This window comes from Sus scrofa, chromosome 6 (genome assembly GCF_000003025.6).
Source record: "Sus scrofa isolate TJ Tabasco breed Duroc chromosome 6, Sscrofa11.1, whole genome shotgun sequence".
NCBI classification, from domain to species: domain Eukaryota; kingdom Metazoa; phylum Chordata; class Mammalia; order Artiodactyla; family Suidae; genus Sus; species Sus scrofa.
Genome location: NC_010448.4, coordinates 141,507,715 through 141,524,514, shown reverse-complemented (window position 1 = coordinate 141,524,514; position 16,800 = coordinate 141,507,715). Strand labels below are relative to the sequence as shown.

General features: G+C 37.7%; 1 protein-coding gene across 2 annotated transcripts in view; it reads right to left on the bottom strand.

The window, feature by feature from the left end:
• Window positions 1-16,800, bottom strand: part of NEGR1 (neuronal growth regulator 1) — an 872,018-nt gene that overhangs the window by 127,900 nt on the left and 727,318 nt on the right. The gene's annotated exons all lie outside the window — the stretch shown is intronic.

Sequence of the window (16,800 nt, the reverse complement as noted above, 5' to 3'; positions counted from 1 at the left end):
GCTGTGCTAAGAGTGAAGAGCCTGGACTTAGAGTTCTCAAGCAACAGATTTCAAGGCTTCCTTCTAGAGAAATACCAATACTTGCATGAAGAAAGTCTTCTTCTGAGAAAGCTGATATCAGCTCCTACAAAGCCATTCAGTCAAGGGCTGCTCCATAATATGTACTAAAAATTAAAATCATGGATAAAATTCAAATGTTCTCAACTAACTTTTTGAAGTAAATCTTATATATTACAAGCATATGTATAGAATGCGGCCACTAAAAGGACCAATTATGTCTGCCTTTATGTCTCTGTGTAGAAATAAACACATACACACATACCACATACATATATACAAACAACATGCACATGTTTTGAAGGACCTAAAATATATTTGCATGTCTACATGACACTGCTGGCTATGGTTCAGGCAGGCATAATTAAAGGGTAACTTTATCCCTGGTGTATAAATATAATTTTCCAGCAGGTATCTAACACACAGTAATAAACTCTATGGCATAATATTGATGGCATATGTTTAAATCTTGTGTATTTTTATTTAAGATTTCCATTTTAACTTACTTTTTCATAGGATTGTTTCTTTTTCAAGTGTTAAAGGATGGAGATCATAAAAATAATGGGAATGTAAACATTAAACACCATCACTGGCAATCCTAAAGGATATAAAAAATTTTTAACAAGGGAGAATGAAAATATTAGGATAATGACATTTTTCAGGAACTCTAATAATGGTAACGGCCTGCAAGAATTATTTCAGTATTAATTTCACATAAATAACCTACTTCTCCTCAACCTAGTTAATTAGCAAACCATATGACACTAAAAAACTAACCCGGATTATAAAAGACAAACACCATGAGGGTGGCTATAAAAGGTAAAGGCACATACCCTCATGCAAAATCTTGTCTCTGAGTATAACCTACAGGAAATGTTGCAAAGCCAAAAAAACCCCAAAACAAAACAAAACTTTCTTCTTTTCTTTCTTCCTTTCTCTTTCTTGTTTTCTTTCTTGTTTTCTTGTTTTCTTTCTTTCTCTCTCTCTTTCTTTCTTTCTTTCTTTCTTCCTTCCTTCCTTTCTTTCTTTCTTTCCTTCCTTCCTTCCTTCCTTCCTTCCTTCCTTCCTTCCTTCCTTCTTTCTTTCTATTTCTCCACCTCTTTGGGACCCTTGCTGTCCTTCACTAATTCTTCAACTGATAATGCCAGGCAATTACTATTTCCATTCAGTAGGGAATTCACACCTCCTATATATTAGTCTAGTTCAGCTGCTGGTTTGAATAATAAAATTCTAGCGAGAGTTATAAAATGGAGTTTCCAAAAAGCATTTTTTGGGTGTCAATTATGGGGGACTGAAGTCAATATGTTTCCTAGTCGGCAGGATTGATTCTCTGAAGAGAGACGTTCCCAAGTGGCCAAATAATTAGTCAGATAACAATCTACAATTAAAAATTCAAAAGTCTAGCCATCCACCTGGCAGTGTGGTTTGGCATTGCTGAGAAGTGGAAACTTACTAAGGCAGCTCTTCACTAGTTTACTTAAAAATGTGAGGAGTTTCTGTGGCACAGTGGGTTAAGGATTTGGTGGTGTTGCTGCTGTGGCTCTGGTTACATCTGTGGCATAGGTTCAGTCCCTGGCCTGGGAACTTCCGCATGCTACAGACATGGCCAAAAAAAAAAAAAAAGTGGAAGTTTTTATATTTTTCTTCTTCAAGGATGGCAATTAATATTTCGGTTCCTTTTATGTGTTAGGCAATATTCTAGGTGCTGGGATTACAGTGGCTAATTAAATAGTTAAAAATACCTGCTATCATGAATAGTATGGATTGTATAATGTAGGGCTTTAAAATATTAAAGCATTCAATCCTTGTGTCAAATTCTAGTAATTATGGAAAATTAAAGTTCGGAATATAAAATCGTAGCGAAATGCTGATCTCATTTAGAAACTGTTCTTTTCTTAGGCTGGTATAAACTTTCAAGTATTTTTATGCTATTTTGCTTTTAAATTAGAAAAAAAAGCTCTTTCAAAAATAATGAAAATTTATATTAAACTTGGTTTAATGCTATATAATAAATCTCATTAATATAGACTAAGACTTGTGTATGAAAATGAAAGGATTTTATAATCAAAAGAGAAATGAAAGCACAAAACAGCTTGAAAGGTAAAAGCTTAATCAGAATATTTATTCACAGGAACACTAAATTCAATAGGACAGTGAACAGAGTTTTCTACGTTCAGTAATTTGGACATTTTTAACTTCAATTTCTTCAACTGTTTGGCTTCCATTGTTTCGAATTTCTAATGCTGATTTGAGAGTTCATTGAGAAAGATGGTGTGGCATACAACTACAACTTCATCTCAATGCAAGGATGGTAGAAACAAATAGCTATCCCACTGAACCAAGCTCTTCATTGTGCTTCCTTATGTAGAGCTAAATTGCTTATGTATAGCCACATTGTCTCATAGAAAGGGCTTTTAAAAGAATACAGGAATTTAGTGCATGAAAAATTATGTTACACACAGGATCCACTCCATAATTTTAGATTCACAGTCAAAGTAAGCCCCCCCCCCCCCGTTCCCCATAGGCCACGATATAGTAGAATCCCTAGTGAGGTAATTTTATATAAAACAAGATTTGGGACTAGAGAAGTGGTTGAATTGGAGATTCAGATTATAAAAAGCAAGAGGTTGAACATAGGTCATGAAGCAGAAAAACCAGGGTGAGTGAGGTCAAAGGACCAGGGCCGGGCAAAGCTGTTGCTGAGAGTTGTGGATGAGGAATGGAGTTAGCTAGAATCCTTGACATGATACAGTTTGATGAGTTACAAAGGACCTAGATAGAACTGGAATCAGATCTCAGACCTGCCGTTATTCAGCTGCATGATGGTGAGCAAGTTAATGAACCTCCAACCCCCCAGTGTCCTCATTCATTCAATATATATTCTATACAGTAAACCACATTTAACATAAATTTGCCATCTTAACCATTTTTAAGTGCACAGTTCAGTAGTGTTAAGTATATTTGCATTGTTGTGCAACAGATCTCCAGAACTTTTTTTATCTTGCAAAATGGAAACTCTACATCCCATTGAAACAACAATTCCGCTTCCTTTCTCCCCTTCCCTCAGGTCCTGGCCACCCCATTCTACTTTGTATCTCTAGGACTTTGACTGCTCCAAGTACCTTAATATAAGTGGAATCCTTGATTGTCCTTTTAGGTCTAGAAGCCTAAAGTAAAGCTGGTAGCCCAGCCAATTTAATGTAATCTCTTCCAAATTAAAGCTGCCACAAGTTAGAGAACCATATATATATGTAACATAAGGGCAATAACCTATTTTGTAGGGTTATTGGTAGGATTAAAGATACTTCATGTAAACAACCAAGTGAAAGTGAATAGTAGTGGTAGCCTTTGTTACTACTTATAGAAGTGAATGGAAAAGTTAGTATCTGAATCAATGAAGAGAAAATTAAATAGAGTGTTGATATTTGGGGAGAGTTTAACTTTGCCAAATAGAAGGAAAGATGGGAGAACATCATGAATAGTTGAAACGATAAATAATAAAATTCCACCAAGAATGTGGGCATCAATTTTTTCCAATTAAAGGGTTAATATATTATGCTTTGGGGTAATTACTCAGGAGCCACTGTGACTCTTGGAGGCAACTATAGAATCCTACATATTTTTAACAGTTCTGATTTAGGCTAAGAGTAGAAATTTATAGTTCAAGATCTTACAATTTTTGTGAAAGACAAATGCACTTTAATTTTTAAAAAGGCATATATTATTAACACAAGCAGAGGTACTTAAATTTTAAAATTTCCCCTTTAAAACTCCAAACAAATTAGAATGATATTTTTTATTACTTAGGATATATAGGCTGGGTAATAGTTGAAGCTGACTAGATCTAAATCTGCTACAGATTTATTTATACTCTGTAGATACCAATTCAAATTTTTTTTCTTTTTACAGCTGCACCTGTAACCAATGGAAGTTCCCAGGCCAGGGGTTGAATCGGAGCTGCAGCTGGGTCTTAGACCACAGCCACAGCAACGCAGGACCCAAACCACATCTCCTACTTACGCCACAGCCTATGGCAACACTAGACCCTTAAATCTACTAAGCAAGGCCAAGGATTGACCCCTCATCCTCACGGAGACAATATTGAGTCCTTAACCCACTGAGCCACAACAGGAGCTCCTCAATTCAATTTCTTATAAACTACTTTTGAACAGCTCTTAGAACAATAGAATAATAATTATTATATTAATTACACTTGATGACATTTATTGAACTCTTATGTGGCAGACACAATTACCTATATGAACTCATTCCCCACTATTATTGATTTCCTCTTTTCAGATGAGATAATGGAGCACAGAGAAGCTAACTATCTCACTCTTAGTCACACGACCAATAAGGAACAGTGATGAGAGAGATGCTATGCTAGGATATCTTAGCATTTCCTTTTTTCTCCTTCCAGAAAAAACACCCTTCTCACTTTCATTATATCTCTAATTACTTAAATGAGATATTCCTATTCAAGGGATCCTACCACTAAAACTAGCTTTCTCAACAATAAAGTCTCTCTATTTGAGGTACCTAACAAATAGCTTCTGTCACCAAAAATGGAAGAGAGGCAAATTGAATGTTAATTTCTGGATGCTTCTATAATAGAGGACTCTGCATAGAGAAAAGGATTTATAACACATGATTTTCCAATCTCGTCCTCATTTTTCAAGCCCACACCAAATATAGTTGTTTGCTTCTGTATAAGCCTCGAAGCCATAGAAGGACAGTTCTCCAAATAGCTCAGAGGATGTTATCCTAACTGGATTACACAATCAAATAAGAATCTTGAACTTGTAAACTCCCACTCTGTTAACACAGTAGTTTGACCAGAGATTGCTTAGCTTTCAAGAACTTTGGTTGTTTTTATAAGGATCAGATTTGAGCTGTTGTTCCGTCATCTTAGTAATCAATTTGTAAGCTGCGAAATATTCTTCAGGAGGTGCAAAGTGGGCTCTCCCAATGAACAACTGTAAGGGTTCTCAGTGCGACTTTCTCATGTGTCTCATCAGAGTGAGTGCTCCATGGTTAACGGCAGAATATACCACTGTGGGCACCTGCATTTCTGTAGAGAGTGGTCTCAGCAAAGGGATGATTTTAATTGTACATAAAACAGAGGTGAAGACAAGTTCACCGAGACAGACATTTTCAACAGTTATGTGGAAAAATGAAGTGTCGTGTAAAACAACGTTTTACTTCATTAGTAAATGTGGTTTTGACCATGGCAGGGGAAAATGCTATTATATTAAAACAAGGTATTAAGGACACAGAACAGTGTGATAGAAGGAGCCATTTGTAATGACCCTTTCTACGGAACTCATTAATTGTTGTTTCAAAACTCTGCACACACAGTATGTTGTTAGAATTGTCAAGTATCAAACCCTTTCATTTCTATGTATTTTGGAAGGCTATATTTGGCTTCTCGGTTGTTATTTTATCTTTTTGTTATTACACAGCCATGATATGTGTGAGTTATCTCTTAGACCGTTGAGAGATAACATGGTTGTGTGTTGAGACAAGGCAGAAATTAATCTTTTGGTTGCCATGGTTTCACGTGAAAGCTCTGACTCCCAATCGTTGTGGAGTGGAAGTAATGTCATTTTCACAGCAGAGTGAAGAGGATATTGCCCTGGACAAAAGTTAGCGCTGATGGAAACCACAAAAGACAGACTGTGAGCTAGTTGGATCCCGAAGGCAGAGAAGGTGACCTTTCCTTTTTACTTTTATGAGAAGGCCCATAAAGCGTATGTCAGGCCTCTTAAGGCACTGGAATACCAGAGACTTTGTTCAGAGATCAATTTAGTCATTACACTTTTGCCTCCAGAAAGGAGACAAGTGATCTGTGAACATTCATGGGACTAGAGCTGATATTAGTGACCATGTGGTATTACTGTCTAATGCAGAAAACACGGTTTTGGGAGTCAGAAGATTTATTTTCCATCCCATCTGCCAACCATAGGTGTGTGATTCTAACTCAAGCTCTGGACTTTGCTTTTTTGATGTATAATTAAAAAGTTATAATAGTCAATTCACATACTTCCCTGGGTTATTTTTGTTTCCATTACATGGCTCTTACATAAAAGTTAGTTTAGCACAGTGGTTAATAATAGAGTTTCTGGAGGAAACCTATCTAGGACCAAATCTTGAGTCTGATACTAAGAAGCTACTTCCATTCTCTAAGTTTGCATGTTTAAGAAAACAGAGAGAATGATAATGTCTATCATTCAATGTTGTAGTGAAGGTAAATGAGATAATACATACAAACCACTTCCCATGGTGAATGCCTGGAAAATAAATAATTATGGTTGTATAAAAACTAACTTATTTTTTACCTGAAATTATGATAAATGACCTTTAAAACCATTAGCATACACTATCAATACTTTGCTGTTTTAATTGACTATGGTATGATTAAACCTTAAAAGTAAATATTTTCCCCTCAAGAAAACCCTTTTTATTAATGAGAAAGGTTATAGAAATATTTCCAAATGTTTATAAGGGAAAGCCTACATGTTAACACCAGTTGCATTCAACCACCAAAAATTCACTATAACTTTACAAATGCACAAGATTATTAAGGTTTTTTTTTTTTTTTTTTTTTTTTTTTTTTTTTTTTTGCAGAAGACTTTGTGCCCAGTGTAAGGAATATGCTCCATGCAGAGGATTCAGAGGTGTGAGAATTAGAGGGTTGCATTAAGTATCTCTGTATGTGTGTATACCTCCAGAGTCCATGTGAAAACAAAGCCCTATGTCAAAACTAAAAACAAACAAAAAAATGCCTGTTTTTTTGTTTTTTGTTTTTGTCTTTTTGCCATTTTCTTGGGCTGCTCTTGCGGCATATGGAGTTCCCAGGCTAGGGGTCCAATCAGAACTATAGCCACTAGCCTACACCAGAGCCACAGCAACGCAGGATCCGAGCCGCGTCTGCAACCTACACCACAGCTCATGGCAACGCCGGATCATTAACCCACTGAGCAAGGGCAGGGACCGAACCTGCAACCTCATGGTTCCTAGTCGGATTCGTTAACCACTGCGCCACGACGGGAACTCCAAAAAAATTCCTGTTAATCATCCTGGTAAGTATCCTGAGGCAATATAAATGTTATATTTAATCTTGGTCAAAACTACTTCTTTGAATATAAAAATATCCTCTCCATCAACCTAAAACCTGTTCTGAGTGAGGAAAACATTTTCTATAGTTAACAAAAGCGCATTAATGGCAAAAGGTACATTCATATTCTTAAAACTATTAATACGTAACTTTCTAGACATTCACACTTTCCAATATATTTCTCCACTGGATGAGATTTTTGAGAGGACAATTTTGGAAAAATTTTGGTCCATGTTTGGATTACTATTTTTTTTCCCATACCCATTTCATACATGGTTCCAGAGCCACGGATCAAACTCATGCCACAGCAGCAACCCAGCCACAGCAGTGACAATGCTGGATCCTTAATGTGCTGAGCCACTTGTGTTGCTGTTTGGATGCTTTGAAGTACTATGATTGACGTGTTTACTCCATATTTTTTTCTAATAAACTACTAACTTTTGGTAATTGTAACATTACTCAAAAGGCCATTGAAGAACTTTGGATTTTATTGAGTAATTCATATGGCACTCTGATGCTGAAGACAATATGACTTTCATCATGATATTGATAATCTTTGGAAGGAATCTGATGAGAGCGTGATGTTATTTCTGAAACATGCCTCCCAATATTAGAGAAGAATAAATGTCCCGGCTTTCAGCAAACACACTTGGTTTCCTCTCTAATACAAATTAGAATAAAAATCAAAGTAAAAGGGATGTAGTTAAAGATACAACAAGGATCCACAAGAAGAATATTTACCACTGATGTATTTAGAAAAAGTCCATCGTATTGATGTTGTGCAAGGAAATGCAGGGCCTAGACACCTGGTAATTAATACTTGGACTATTTATTGTCTTAAACCTATGAAATTCTAATTACTCCCAGGGATTAAATTGCAACCTGTGTTTTCTTTCCAATTCTTCCCCATACCTACTGGACAGAGGAATGGCTTTTACTGATAGCCTTTGGATTTGTGTTGGTGCAGAGATCCCCCAGGAGTTGGCCAATGATTCAGTGCTTTGTGATACCCATTTCACTGTATCAGCACATTATTCATCAATTTGACATGTCAAATCTAAAAGGTGGTTTGGGAGTTCCTGCAGTGAGTTAATGGGCCCAATTGCAGGAGCCTGGGTCCCTGTGGAGACACTCAGGTTTGATACCTGGCCCAGCACAAGGGGTTAAAGGATCTAGTATTGCTGCAGTTGCAGTGTAGGTTGCAGCTGTGGCTTGGATTCAGTCCCTGGGGTGGTGGTGGGGAACTTCCATATCCTGCAGATGGAACCATAAGGAAAAAAAAAAAAAAGGTGGTTTGATGAATTCAAATCAACACTAAGACTTAGCCATGTGAGCCATGCCTTTCATATGGTTGGAGTCATAGAGAAATGTATTCGAATCTCTGCCACATACTAGCTATGAGATCTTTTACAAGTTAACCATCATAGGTAAGATGGTTTTTTTCAAGATGAATAACCAAGTCACCTAACATACTGACTGACATATAGTAGGAAAATCACAATTTTTGCTCCCTTCCTGTCTGGTTAGGATTGAACACTTCTGACATCATGGAAGAAAGATATTAATCTCTAGCTACCCTTAAGCCCTATTTGGGCAATATATTTGTGAAGACTGAGTGATGAAGAAAAAGCCTGAAAACTAGTAATAAAAAGATAGTTTGAGGATGGTGACAAATGTCCTCCAAGTACGGCTCCATTGATGATATATTAAATGAGGTCACCTGTGTGTGAAATAACCTACAATGGCAAGTTCTTTGACCAAGAAGGATGCTCTGGGCTATGTGTCAGAGTCAGTAAAGTGAGTTGCACTTGCATCCAGCTCTTGTGAGCCAGGTGAGTGAGGACAGGTTCAATATGGAACAGCAGAAACAGAATAGGCTGGGAGAATACAAGTCACCGAATCATCTCAATGCTCTGTTTGAAGCCATGTGGCAATGATACAGTTTCCTGGGATACCAATGCTTGCAGAAAACCAGGCCTGCCGAGGAGCAGCTACGCTATTGGCTCAGCTCAGGAAAAATACCAAAGGCCAAGGGCAAAGCTTTGAGAGGTAACCACAGAAGCTTTTTGAGAGAAGCTATGCCTGCTATTGCCACACTGACAAATCAGGTTATTATTAAGTTTTATTTCCTTTTTCAACACAGCTTAGGAGTATGTTCTATTTTGCTGAGACATTATGCTAGATGTGTTGATATGGTGGTGAAAAAGACAAATTCCCTTCTCTGGAAAATATAGTGTAAGCAAGACTGGCAATAAATAAAACAACAAAATAATTACATAATTTACACTGTGGCAAAAATGATGAAAAATAAATACAGGGTACTTTAGGAGCATGTAACAGAGGAATCTATCATGCAACTATGCTACCTCGTTAGGAAAAAGATCTCTGAGATCTGATACACTAAGCTTTAGTTTCATATTTCAATTATGTGCTTTGTCCAGGCTGGTGACAGACAACAGAAGGGGATGTCACATTTCTGGTGCAAGCCTGCTAACAACAATTTCAGCTATAGTACCGTCTGCACTGGGCAATGCTCTAGAGAATACGAGATGTTGAGAGGGCATGACATGCTGTGCTCCCTGAGTAGCACAGTACCAAGTAAATGATACAAGTTAGAAGCAAAGGATGTTACAGCCTGAAGAAATCTTAGAGGCTATTGTGATCCCATCTGTTCATCTAACAGATGAGGAAAATGAGACCCAGACAGATACGGTGATGCACCCAAATCAAAGAGCAAGTATATCACGGAGATGGAATTAGAGGCCCAGTCCTTTTACTCCCAATCTGGTGATAAGAAGAGAGAAACATCCATAGGGCTCTATTCAGCAACATTAGCCTAAAAATTAAAAATCAAGGGGGGAAGCCAAGTCTCTTTAGTAATGTAGCAGGGCAGGTGGAATCATAATTTCACAGCTGTCATAAAATTTGGTCCTGATAACTCCATGAGGCAAGGAGAGCAAGCAAATGAACATAAGGACCCTATAACAATACTACTTGATGTCAAAATCTGACCCTACCAATTCTGGAGCACATGTAACTTCAGAAAATTTTCCATTTTGTCTTAAATTGACTTGGAAAAGTGCAAATGTGTATAGATTATCTCCAACTTACAATGGGATTTTGTCCCAATAAATTCATCCAGTAAAAAATATCATGAATAAAAAATGCATCAAGTACATTTAACCTACTAAAAACATCGAAGCTTAGTCTTGCCTACCTTGAATGTGCTCAGAACATTTGCTTTACCCTGAAGTTGGGCAACTCATCTAACACAAAGCCTATTTTATAATAAAGTGTTGAATATCTTACGTAATTTATCAAATACTGTACTGAAAGTGAAAAACAGAATGGTCACATGGGTGTGGAATTGGTATATAAGTGTATCAGTTGTTTACCTACACGATCACATGACTGACAGGGAGCTTCAGCTTGCTTCTGTTCAACATCATAAGATAGCACATAATACTGATGGCTAGCCCAGGAAAAGATCAAAATTTAAAATGCAAAGTACAGTTCCTACTAAATATGTATCACTTTTGCACTATGATAAACTCGCAAAATTATTAAGCTGAACCATTGTATGTTCATGTGTGTATAAACACGCATGCATATAGACATATAAATACATGCATGTTTATACACACAGGAACATATATGTGCACACGCCTACACATACATGCATGCACACATATACACACACTATATATATACATGTTCTCTGATATAAACATGTATGACATCATAAACATTTTATTTATTTCCTGTCTTTCTCACTGGACTATAAGCATCACAGAAGCAGGAATTTTGCCAGTCTTGCTATTGTATCCTCAATGCCTAGAACACAACCTAGCACATAGTAGATAAAAAATATTTACAAAATGATTGAAAGAACGTGTATAATTGCATATATATATGGGGGTGTGCATCTGCTCATGTGTGAATGTTCTGATATGGACATTTGTACACACATACATGTCATGTACATGTGATAATCTCACAAAATCTGCTAGAATAGGAGGACTCATGGACAGTAGTGACTCATAGACTCAACCAAACATCTTAAGGTTACAGTCTGAAGCTCGTTCCTGAGGTGAGAGAAGTTCAATTGCTGAGTCCAAATGGAAGTTCCAGCTTTGTTTGCATATAAAAGCTTTTCTCAAAAATGGATTTTCTTTTTAATTAGGCAGAATTGAAGCAGTTACTATTATGCAAATTGAAATAGTAAAGTCTGACAGAGATACATTCTACCCTGACCACATGATAATTTTTTAGTATTTTATTCTCCTGCCATTTAATTACAAAATGTTAAATTATCACAAAGAAAGAAGAGATAGATAATGGTGGAGGAGGGCATAATGAGTTGGACATAAATGGGTCTAATTGCACAATCTACTGTGCATACATAAAAGATAGACATATGATTTCAGTTAGGTTTGGTTTTAAAGCGCACACTGATTTCAAGTTCAGCACATCTAGGTTTTGGTTGGTCTGGTCTTCTAGCAGACATTTAACAGACTCAGAAACAATTGAAGTTAAAAAGTTTGAAGAGGATATCAGTTATGACTGACATTTACCCCCAGTTACATATTTCAGTGAAGCAAGTTATTCTCAGGCACACAAAATTAAACTCTTGGGAAATGAATCCAGGGTAGAGCACCAGTTGGTTAAGTTGAAAGAAGGTTTAGCCATTAAAGTTTTGCTAGGTTTTTGGCCTTATATAAAGTCAAAGCAGTTGTTTTTAGCATTGTTGGTTTTGTTTGACTTTCTTTTCCAGCTGTGCTTGAAGAAGATGCTCTCACAGAGGCAACTGTCAGGAAACAACCTTATCTATATGTTGCCTGGCCAAATTCAGTAATCTCTCAAATTTCCTCAAATATGTAGGCTCTCCTTTCCCTTCCTGCTCACTCAGTGTTCATACCACTTGCTGAAATAGTATATGTTCTAAGTGACTCTTTGTTTACTGTTCATTCTTCAAGTTTTTTTTTATTTCAGGGAACAGTCAGTGTAGTCATCCCTCAGCTCCCCCTTCAGAGCCCTTCCATCTCCCTTTCCATTAGAAAAAGCTGTCTTTTCTGCCTAGTTGGTGAAAAGAGGCTGATTCATTTATCTAAATCACTTAAATAGGGTATTTTTGCCAAATGAACATGAGTTTTGCACCAAAGGTGCCCAGAGGCAATGGATGAGAGGAAAAGAAAATCTATGCTGGGAGTCAGGAAACTTGAGTTCAGGTAGTGTCTTTGACTAGTTCAGTAATTGTGGAGAAGTCATAAATCCCTTGAGCTTCACTTTGTCACCTTGAAAAATGGGGAAAGTATCTCATAGCATTAACATCGGGTAAATTTTCTTTTTTGGTCTTTTTAGCGCTACACTGGCGGCACATCAAAGTTCCCAGGCTCTGGGTCTAATCAGAGCTGCAGCTGCCGACCTACCCCTCAGCCCCAGCAACACCAAATCCGAGCCACATCAGCAACCTACACCACAGCTCATGGCAATGCCAGATCCTTAACCCACTGAGCAAGGCCAGGGATCAAATCTGCATTCTTATGGATACTAGTTGGGTTCATAACCGCTGAGCTATGACAGCAACTCCAACACTGGGCAGATTTAATGATTTGCTTTAGGCTTTAATTTACCCAGCTGTAGAATGGGGAAAAATAATCACTTACTATGTAAAATGATTATGAAAATTAAGTAATTTCTGTAAAGATTTTAGCATAGTGTCTGGTACATAACAGACACTGAAAAAAGTTAGTAATTATTATTAACATAAAGTAAATAGACTACATACGTGTTATTTTTTAAGCATTACAATTTTTTATCTCTTCTATCTAGCAGAAGACCAGAATGGAAGATTGTTGAGGCAGGAAGCAGTCTGAGTAGCTGTGGCTGGTTTCAGCAGGTAAATTTATAATCCCATTGAGATTCAATTTACTTTATAAGAAAACAGCAAAGTGGAAAGAAGGTAGAGCTGGGGAATCTACCCTGGCTCTGTAGTGAACTTGGCAGCCTGGGGCAGCTTCTCTAAGCTCTCTAGGACTGTTTCCTCAATCAAAAAGTGGAGCGGACAGCTGAGAGAGATTTGGAAAAAAAAAAAAAAAAAATCAGGTGTCACAGCACTGGTTGAGGGCAGAACCGAGATCCAGAGATGGAAATTCAGGTTTTCTGCCTGCCAGCCAGGTCTGCTCTCCTAATTTAGCAGCTGATTGGCTGCTGATTCCATCTGAAACACTCCACTTATTAGTTCATGCTCAAAGATTATTAATTATTATATGTCAAGTGCTATGTCAGATGCCAGAGACATAAGTGCGCAAGAAGAGACAATATCTCTGCCCCCATAAAGCCTAACCTAGTAGGGGTCCACTGCTGGGTTTAGAGAATCTGGGTTGAGCTCAAAACCACAGATCAGGATCTGTTCCTTTGCCTTTGATCTGCCCACAGAAGGAACAAGGGATACTTTGTACTTATCAGGAAGAGGCAGCCTACAGCTGTCCCTCACTTTGTAGAGATTTCTCTTTGAGTTTTGCTGGCTTCCATGGCAACTGCCAAAAAGATTTTATGGAAAAGAAAAACTCTCCTCAACTATCCCAGCTTGGAGATGATTAGACTGTTGTGGAAGCCAATGCCCTTTGCTGATTTCAGCGTTTCATTAGATCCCTTTTAAATCCCAATTTAGTAGGTAGTCCACTGCCTTCTGTGTCTTCCTTCTGCCTTTCTGTATCTGTCTCCTGTTTCTCTCTCACCATATTTCGCCTTAACTTTTTTCCTTTGTCTTTTAACTGTGTGTGGGCTGTGGCAGTTTCATAGACATGATTCATCTGTGACAAATCTCCCCCAAATTTCCGTTTCCAATAGATTTGAGGAGCGACATGAAGCAGGCAGTCCCTGGCAGCTCTGGCAGCTACCTCTATAGGAAGAACCGACTTATTGGGAGAAACTCAGGCTGTGTGCAGAGAAGTGAGGCATAATTTTAGGGTTGACAAGGATGGAATCCCTCTTATGTATTATATGACTCTTCCCATGTATCTATTTTTATATTTTAGGTCCTAATTAACTATGTGATTTTGGCACCATTTGCTTCATTCCTCCATGTAAAATTAGCAATCTGAATATATGGTATCCATGATAGAATCCAACCCAGAGATATTATGATTTTATGGATCAAATGGTTACATCTGTGAAGAGGAATCTGAGTCTGCTAAGTATTTGAGGCATACTGCCAAAAGGAAAAGTAATCTTTTATTTAGTTAAAAAAAAATTTAACACAACAGTTCTTCTGTCACTGGTGTCTCTACCAAGTTATTTAACTAGGTTTTGGTTGTAGTCAGTGTAAAGATGAACTGACCACACTTTTCTTTAATTCAAGTAAGGAATGCCCATGGCACACATAATTTTCAAAAATGCTCATTCATTAAATAGAGGGTAAAATAACAGTTTGACAAAGAAGATAAAAATCACTTCATTTGTTAATTAATTCATCTATTTAGACAAAAGTTGACCATGTACCTACTATGTGCCAACTGTTATTCTATGCATTGAGTGTACAAAAATAAGTAAGACATCATTCCTACTGGGGGAAAATAATTGAAATAATTGATAAAACATACAATGTAAAACATAAATTGTTACCAAATAACAAAGAAGGCAAATATATTTTTAAAGATAGTGATTTTAGTAGTGTATATGCATCAAGTACATTCTGGGCAATGTTCTAAATGCTTTAAATACATTAACCATTCTACTCATTACAACCACCCAGGGAAGTAGATACCATTATAACCCTTATTACTGAAGAGAAGGAAATTGTGCATAGATACATTGAGGAACCTGTTTAAGGTGACACAGAAAGTAAGTGGCCAAGCCAGAACTCAAATACAGAATGTCTGGACTCTCTAGAGTCTGTGGCATTTAACAATTAGGCCTTAGAGGTATTGCAGTTCTAGATGCTATAGGGCAGGGGGTGGCTCTCAGGACCTAAGGAACACATGTAATATAAGTTAAGATCTTCATCATCAATTGTCAGTTTTCTATATAAAGAAATGCCTCATTGGTTGGTGCTTCTGTAAATCATTTTCAAGCTACTAGCTAACAGGGCCATAAATTTAGATGGATCAGAATGAACTGAAAAATGAGAGTCTGGCCAATTAATTTGACATACTAATTACTGTTAAAGTTGCTTTCATTTTATTTTTAAAATAAATTTGCTGACTATTGTGGCCAATAACTCTCTCTACCAACTTGTTTTCCTTCCAGAATGTTTTAATGATTTGGATGTTTTCATATTGCTAAAGTTAGAGGTGGAAAATCCTTTATGAATAGCTCTCCTATTCCTCCCATATAAGTTTCTTTGAATCTTCATTTCACTGCCAATTCAAAGCAACCATCCCTTCCCTTGTTGTCTGATACAGTCCATCTAATTTTTTTCCAACTGTCTTTTCTAGGGTTGGACCTGCGGCATATGGAGGTTCCCAGGCTAGGGATCTAATCAGAGCTGCAGCCACCAGCCTACGCCAGAGCCACAGCAACACCAGATCTAAGCTGTGTATGTGAGCTACACCACAGGTCACGGCAATGCTCAATCCTTAACATACTGAGCACGGCCAGGGATCGAACCCACAACCTCATGGTTCCTAGTCGGATTCGTTAACCACTGAGCCACGATGGGAACTCCCTGTCCTTGTAATTTATTCATTTGTCAAGAGACATAGACAATAGACTGGGAAGTATTCAGGGATAATTAATTGGAGTTGAGAGCACATGTATTTTGCAATTTAGCAAAGTCACCGGAATGGAAAGAGGATAGACTGTTTCTGCCACTCACAGTCTATTTTTGTATCTTTCCTACATGGGAAGAGGTGTTCTAAAAACTGGGTTCTGCAACTTTAAGAATCAAAATAAGAATCGTCACAGACCTTGAAAAACTTATGGTTTCCAATTGAGACAGATTGGAGGGTGGGGGTATGCTCTGGGGGTTTGGGATGGAAATGCTGTAAAGTTGGTTTGTGATGATCACTGTACAACTATAAATGTAATAAAATTCACTGAGTAATAATAATAAAAAAAGAATGGTCCACCATAGAAAGAGCATATAAAGTGAAAAATACTTAGAGGTGGACAAAAATGTTAAAAACAAACATGAGTGATTAATAAATAGGACGGTTTTCCACATCAGTGTGGACCAAACAAAAGTGGGGGTTGCATTCACAGCTCAGACAACCGACCCAGCTGAAGAGAAGAGCAGTGAAGAGCACTGCTTTGCCATTTCTGCTACTGCCACGGACCCTGTGGTAGCCAGCCTTCAGGTGGCATCCAATGATCCTGACATTCTGGTATTTATTCGCATCACTGTACCAGAGCTGGTGCGTTTGACCCATAGCCTGTGGCAGAAGTGATAGTATGTTACTTTGCTCTAAAGTGAAAAAACTAACACAACTTCTGTCTTGAGTGCTTTACCCACTGCCCACCCCTCTGCTCGGCAGTGTGAGAAAAGGCAATGCCAAGAGCACTTCTGTGCAAAAGCCCGCATGGAAATGACTGAGGTCTTCTGTCAACAACCACTCTTGGAAGCAAATCTCTTAGGCTCATCAAACCTCAGAGGACTACACCCCCATTATTGTCTCCCAGAAACC